This window comes from Episyrphus balteatus, chromosome 2 (assembly GCF_945859705.1).
Source record: "Episyrphus balteatus chromosome 2, idEpiBalt1.1, whole genome shotgun sequence".
NCBI lineage: Eukaryota > Metazoa > Arthropoda > Insecta > Diptera > Syrphidae > Episyrphus > Episyrphus balteatus.
The window spans coordinates 62,417,335-62,425,169 of record NC_079135.1 but is presented as its reverse complement, the minus strand read 5'-3'; positions in this window follow the sequence as shown (position 1 = coordinate 62,425,169).

Below are 7,835 nucleotides of genomic sequence, written 5' to 3'. Positions count from 1 at the left end.
AAAAAATAATTGACGAATGGTTAATGTTTCATAAATTAATATATCAACAAGTTCAGCCACGTAAAAATAAAAAATAAAGAGGTTTTTTAGAAAAAAGTAGTTTTGGTTTTTTGTTAATTTCTCGAAAATGACAAGATATTTTTGAATCTGGTTTTCTATTTTTGTTTAAAAATTAATAAGAGCATCGAATTTTAAAAACTTAATTGGTACTTAATTACATACAATTTTGAAAAAAATTAGTTTGAAATTGCCCCTCCCCGCTAAACGAGGGGGAATAGACCCCCCTCATTTACGATTTTTTTCTTGTCTCGACCTTACCTACACGCTCTAGCATTTTGGCACATTACTCCTGAATCACCCTGTATAATCAAAGGTCGCAGCATTTAATGACGGAATTTACAAAAAGATAGCATATGGAATATTTACCTGAAATAACTAGACGCTCTAAGTGGCATAAAAACGTCAAGCCAGTGGTTGAAGGAAGTATTGTCATATTGGTAGAGCCAAACGATATTCGTGAATCTTGGAAAATGGGTAGGGTGACTAAGGTTTATCCTGGACCTGACGGAAGAGTAAGAATTTGCGATGTACGATTCCCAAATGGAGCTATAAGAGTCAAGAGATCCGTTGGACGGCTTGCTGTGCTTGATGTTCTATCTTCATCCTAGTCTTCAGACGGGCCCGGAATGTCATCAAGATTCCTAAAAACCTCCATAGTACTATAGCTTAGCAATAAAGTGGCAACTTATCAAACCTTTATCATGTAACTTGCTATAATTGGCAAAATACTTTCGTCTCTTTTTACTTAGAAGAGTACCTACGTTTAAGTATACCTATGATTAAACATAACCTAACTAAAATTAATCGCGCGTTTTTTGTACTTGTTCTTTTTGCAAATGATCTCGAATTTGAAGGTACATTAAGTTAGATTCATGTATATTATTATATTTAAACCTTGATTTTCATTTTCTATATTAATTTCTAGATTATTGATAAAATTCAAGAATATTTCAACATTAAGTTTAATTCAAGAAAATTGCTTCTCCAAGTTTTTATTCAAGAAAATACTAATTGTAAGTTACATTTATATTAAAATTAAGATATATCCTTATTGAATTTATTGAAATTCAATAAGGAGTTCGAGTGGAGCAACACTCTTTAACCTAAAATATTTGTATAGACTGTTTGGGTTCTTGGTTGCTGTTATAATTGAAATATTTTTATCAATTTTCATTGGTGTACCTACCAATTTTTTCCCAGTTTTTGTGGTACTTGTTCCGAATTTTATCATTTCTTAGAAAAAAACACACTTTCACTCAAGATAATTTTGTAAACTTTAAAAATTCTTAATTCTTATACAAAACAAAACTTTTTCATCAAGTTTTAAAAATTAATAAAATATAAGCCAGCTGCTATGATACCGTTCTCACACATACCTAACTCAACCCATCAAAAAAACACCCTTTTACCAAAAATATTTTAAGAACTTTTTGAATCCTTTGTCCTTGCTTTATCTAAAACCTACATCTAGAATTTCATCAGTGTATCATGTTTTTCACATGGTTTTCGGTTATATTCTACCTGTTGAGATCAAACAACAAACACCCTTGTTGTTAATCGGGAATTTCTTAGAGCAATGGTATTGACTTTTTATGTCATTAGATTCAGAATCAAAAAATACCTTAAAAACATGTGTCATATGATGATATTTCACAAACAATTTTGTTCGCAATATTTTTTTTTTAGCTTCATCCCCTCCCGCTTGTCCGTGAAAAAACACCCTTCCACCCAACTTTTTTTTATAGACTTTTTTACTTGCGATATAGGTACAATAGGGCAAGTTTAGGATTCGTAAAAAAATCGAACTCGAGATAACAATTTTACATGACATTACGATGATGGAGAATGCCAAAAAAGTGGGTCCGGCAATTCTGTCTGTCTGTCTGTGTGTCTGTCTCTATCTGGAGCTGCAGCCTAAACGAGTGAAGTGATTTTCTTCAAACTTGGTAGTTAGCAGTTTTTGGTGATTCCCTAGAGGGGAAATTGAAATTTTTTTTTATGACCAAAACTAACGGTACCTGCCATATAACGGAAATAGAAAAGTTAATTTTTTTCAAAAACGGCTCTAACGATTTTGATTAAAATTTTTGTGTGTAGTACTACACATAAGAGCCAACTTTTGAAATAAAAAAAATATTTTTTGTACCGTTATTAACGGTACCTGTCATAGAACGGTTTTTTTCGTTTTTGAATACAACATTAACCCGATTTAAATGAAAATTTTTATACAAAAGTGTGTAAGTAAAGATAATATTAAAATTTTAGAAAATTTTCAAAAAACGCATTTTTGGTTTTTTAAAAAATATTTCAAATTTTTTTTTTGAAAAATCAATTTTTTGAAAACGGATCAATGAAAAATTTTGAAATTTAGTTTTTATGTGTAAATTAATTATTTCTTCAAAATGGCATTCCAACTTTTTTTTTGAAAAATGTTAAAAAAATTTTATATATAAAAAATTATTTCTTTAAAACACGGCTCCTACAATTTTCGAAATTTTTTTTCTAAAAATACCTTTTTATACAAGAAATAAAATGGCATATTTGTTTTTTTTTTTAAGATAATTTAAAACGGAGTTTAATTAATTATAAAAACAGATTTAATTTTTTTATAGGTACTACTTATGAAATTTCTTCAAAATATCAAATTTTAAATTTCTTGAATAAAAAGCTTTAACATTATAGTTACTTTAAGCATAAGAGCAAGTACGTGCGACCCCAGTCGTGCAATTTATTATCCTTGCTTCTCATCCCAAAAGCAAACTTTTTGCCAAGTTTCAGGAGTGTACATTTTTTTTTATTTTTTAAATGTCTATTTTGCCTGCACCTACTATATTATGAGTTCTATTGGCCGGATATTCAAGATTTATATCTTCATGCTCAGGGAATATAACAGAGCATCATATTTCATATATAAAAATGCGCGGGAAAACACTTAACCGCAGATTGCACCGGAAAAAGCAAGAGTCCAGCGAAGTGCATAAATTGCAACGGAAGTCACCCGGCAAGTTATAGAGGCTGTGAAGTAGCTAAAGAGCTACAAAAACGCCGAGAAAAAATTCATGCCCAAAGAAAACCCACAAAGAACGAAACTTCTAAGACCCCTAAAAAGGTAAATACAACAAAACCCGCCACTGGTAAAGAAAATCAAACGCCAACAACATCAAACACGTCTCCAAAGAAACGTAATGGAAACTCATACGCTGAAATGGCGGCTTCACCCGTAATCAAAAATAATTCCGAACCTGTCGCATTCTCTCAATGCTTGGCTATAATTTTGTCAAAATTTGAGGATCAGTTAAAACTTAACAAATTTATGTCTGAAAGGCTTTCTAAACTCGAAGATTTTATTTTATCCAACACTATTCAAAATATAAATGATGGAAAAGCTTAAAATTATAACATGGAACGCCAACGGATTATGGCAAAGACTTGGAGAATTAGAAATGGTTATGCGGGAAAAAGATATTGACATTTGTCTGATATCAGAAACCCATGTTAAAAAAGAATCAAATTTCAATATAAATGGTTTTCTAGATTACCACGCAATTCATCCGTCGAACAAAGCAAGAGGCGGAGCATAATTATACATAAAAGATTGTGTTAAACACTCGACAGGTCTTAAGCTTGAGCTTGAATCGATGCAACTTATAAGTGTGCAAGTTGAAACTAAGCATGATGTACTTAATATCTCATCTACCTATATACTGCCCTCCGCGGTACAAAATTGATAAAAATGAATTTTCAAACTTGCTAAAATTACTTAGACCAACTTTAATTATCGGCGGCGACTTTAATGCAAAGCATACGTTTTGGGGTTCTAGATGTATATCTCAAAAAGGCCGAGCGTTATACGAAGCCGGTATGGAGAACAATTGTGACTTTCATTCTACTGGGAAACCAACTTATTGGCCGGCAGATACCTCCAAAATACCTGACCTGATTGATTACTTTATAGTCAGGGGAATACCGTCAAATCGAATTAAAATAACGGAATGCTTTGATCTTTTTTCAGACCACTCTCCCGTTATACTCACAATCAGCGAAAGTCTTGTTAAAGTTGAAATGCCACCTAGACTAACAAACGGTAAAACTAACTGGGAAGGCTTTAAAAAAGATATTGAGGATAATGTTGAATTAAGGGTATCACTACAGACACCTCTTGAGCTTGAGAAAGCGGTAGATAATTTTGTGCATGTTGTTCAAAAAGCCGCATGGAACAATACCCCTTGCCAAAGAGAAATTTCAGGGTACAAAGATGCTAAATATCCCCAAGAGATAAAAGACGTACTTAAAGAAAAGCGAAAAGCGCGTAAAAAATGGCAACAAACTCGTGCTCCTCAACACAAATCTAATTCAAATCGCTTAAGTAATTTGCTTAAAAAAATGATATCAGATTTCAAGAACCGCGAAGCTAAAAATTACCTTGAAAATTTGACGGCAGGTAAAGAATCTAACTACTCTCTATGGAAAGCTATAAAAGCCACGAAAAAACCTAAGCTTCCAGCACCTCCGATTATGAAAGACCAAAATGCATGGGCAAGAAGCGACAAAGAGAAAGCATACGTTTTCGCTGATTACCTAGAGGACACATTCAAACCATTCAATGGGCAAGCATTGAATGATAGTATAAATATGAATTTAACGTCTAGTGAAAGCTTTATCACAAGAAATGTTACACTCGCCGAATTAAACAAAGAAATTAAGAAGCTAAAGCCAAAAAAAGCACCCGGATACGACTTAATTACAGCGGAAATTCTTAAAATGCTCCCACGGAAAGGTTTAATAAATCTCCTCTATATAATGAATGCCACTTTAAGGTTAGAATACATTCCAAATCAATGGAAAGTCGCAGAAGTAATAATGGTCTTGAAACCTGGCAAACCATCACACGAAAAGAAATCATACAGACCCATTTCACTGCTTCCTGTAGTATCGAAGGTTTTCGAGAGAATATTTTTGCAGAGACTTCAGCCAATAATAGAAAAAAAAGGTCTTATACCTGAATCACCGATGTCATTGAGAGAGCTCTCGAAGAAAAGAAAATTTGTTCAGCGGTCTTTTTAGATGTATCTCAAGCTTTTGACAAAGTATGGCACGAGGGCCTCAAATTCAAGTTAAGACAAGTCCTGCCTGAAGGACTCTTTACCATTCTTAGAGAATATCTAGAGAACAGAATTTTCCGTGTCAGACACGGAAATGATTACTCAGACTTTAGGCAAATAGTGGCTGGGGTACCACAAGGTAGTGTTTTAGGTCCTATTTTGTACCTTCTATTCACACGCGATATACCTCAAACAGAAAACACAATTGTAGCTACTTTTGCTGATGATACCGCAATACTTGCAGTAGGCAAAACAATCAACGAGTCGACAAGTAAATTGCAAAATGCCCTTAACAATGTCAATGAATGGACAAAAACGTGGCGAATAGCGCTTAACGAATTTAAGTCAGTCCACGTGGACTTTACATATAAGAAAATAAATAGACTACCTGTTTTTATTAATACTACTCAAGTCCCATTTGCAAATGAGGCAAAATATCTCGGGATGACTCTCGACGCGAAATTAAAATGGAAAGCGCATGTTAAAAATAAATGTGATCAATTAAATATGAAATTGAGAGAAATGTACTGGTTGCTAGGACAACATTCTAGACTAAGTATCGAAAACAAATTATTAGTTTACAAGCAGGTACTAAAGCCTGTCTGGACATACGGTATTCAACTCTGGGGTTGTACACGCGATACAAATTTAAAAAGATTACAAACTTTTGAAAATAAATTATTAAGATCATTTGTAAATGCGCCGTGGTATATAAGAAACGAAGATCTTCACAGGGATCTTGGAATCCCCACGGTTCGCGAAGAAATAAAAACGTTTGCCCAAAAACATCGAAAACGGTTAGTCGAACATACTTATAGAACAATACTAGAAATTCTCTACAAACAAACTTAGTACGACGTTTGCGAAGGACTAAACCTTCCGATTTGGTACAGTGAAATTTTTCAATTTAATTCCTTTATTTCGAAATATCGGCATTGGTTAATATAAATTTAAATGTTTTAGAGATTTTATTTATTTAAATTCCTTTAAAATATTTTTTTGATAACAAAAATTTAAACCATTACTTAATGATTTAATTTAAAACAAAAGTTATTTATTTATTTTTAAATATCATCAGTAGGAACTTTCATCGGAAAGTTACCTACAACACGTAACTTAACTTCGAGAAAGATAAATTGCTAGATAAGTTCCATCTGAACTTAGTTGCAATCGGGAGGAGGAGGTGGTTTTAGTGGTTAAGAGTCCCACATATCTATGAGCACGCGTTTTCCGGTCCTCATAGAATCTTTTGAAGATTTCAACACCTACCCACGGACAAAAAAAAAAAAAAAAAAAAAAAATATTTCATATTCAAAATAAAAATTAAATTCAATTTGTCCTTCAGACATTGCAAGATGCATTAACAATATACTAATATTTCAGTGTCTTACATTCATAGTAAAACTTTTCTTAAAATATAGTTTTTTCATTTATACCATTTTCATATTTGAATAAGCAAGAACATTTTGAAAGATGCAATTCCACTCGAATGACCGCGAACAACTGACTGACAGTAAAAAATCGAAAAAAAACTTTAAGAAACAACAGTTTACTTACTTCGTTTTTCCAGTGTTGAATGTAAAAACAAATTAATATCAAGTACCTACTTAATGTGTTTTAACACTCATTTTCAAAAATGTCAGAAGAGATATGTATGTACATATGTCGTTTTAGCACTCAATGCGTATTTTGAGCTCGACATTTTATATGAATCAAATATCAAATCATGGTAATTTGGCTCTCAACGCTAGTTCTACCCATAAGCAATGCAAAACCGTTATAAAATTGGTTTAAAAAAATCTGTGACATATGTTGTTTTAACCATCACCGATTCAAGTATTAACGGAGTTATTAACATTGACATGAGTAAGCGTTTTCTGAAATCATCGCTAAAGGGTATCAACTTTGCAGATAGGGAGTTACTGTAGAACAATTTATTTCTTAGAATATACCCAAGAATCATCCCTCAAAATGTTCTTATCTCATTCCGGGACACATTAAGATACAAAAATCTCATAATCTAGTGGTTCAAAATCTTGTGAACAATTTTGTTATAAGTTAAAGACTGCCTGCATACTACCTGCTTAATGTAATAAAAAAAGTAGTTAACCAACATGAATTTTTTTCTCATAAAACCATCCGTGAAAGTTGCAATGACTATTCTTAATTTCAAATTATGCATAGTGTTTTTCCATGCAAAACTATTTTCATGAAAGTCCTATTTTCTTGGTTTTAGTTCCATGGGATTCATCATCGACTTGCTTTTTGCTTGTTTTCATGCAAAATACACATCGTCGCCGTAAAGCAAAATTGTTCTTAAGGGCCCAACCCATAGAATCCGTTGCGTCGAAGTTTTTGACTGACAGCTCGATAAAATACACACGTTCTTATGGGAAGTCCGTCTCCGTCCGATCCGTCGCTTATGGGTCGCTTCCCATAAGAACGTGTGTATTTTATTTTAAAACTTCGACGCAACGGACGCAACGGATTCTATGGGTTGGGGCCTTTAGTCACAAAAAACAAATGTTAGAGGTAGTGAGGCGGCTTAGCAACAAAATCGTGCACTTTGTGATAAAAGCATGAAATAAACATCGTTGATAGTACTCAATATAAGAGTTATTTTGAGATATTGGGCCACCTTGTATTCCATCTGGAAGGGTAGATACAAGACTT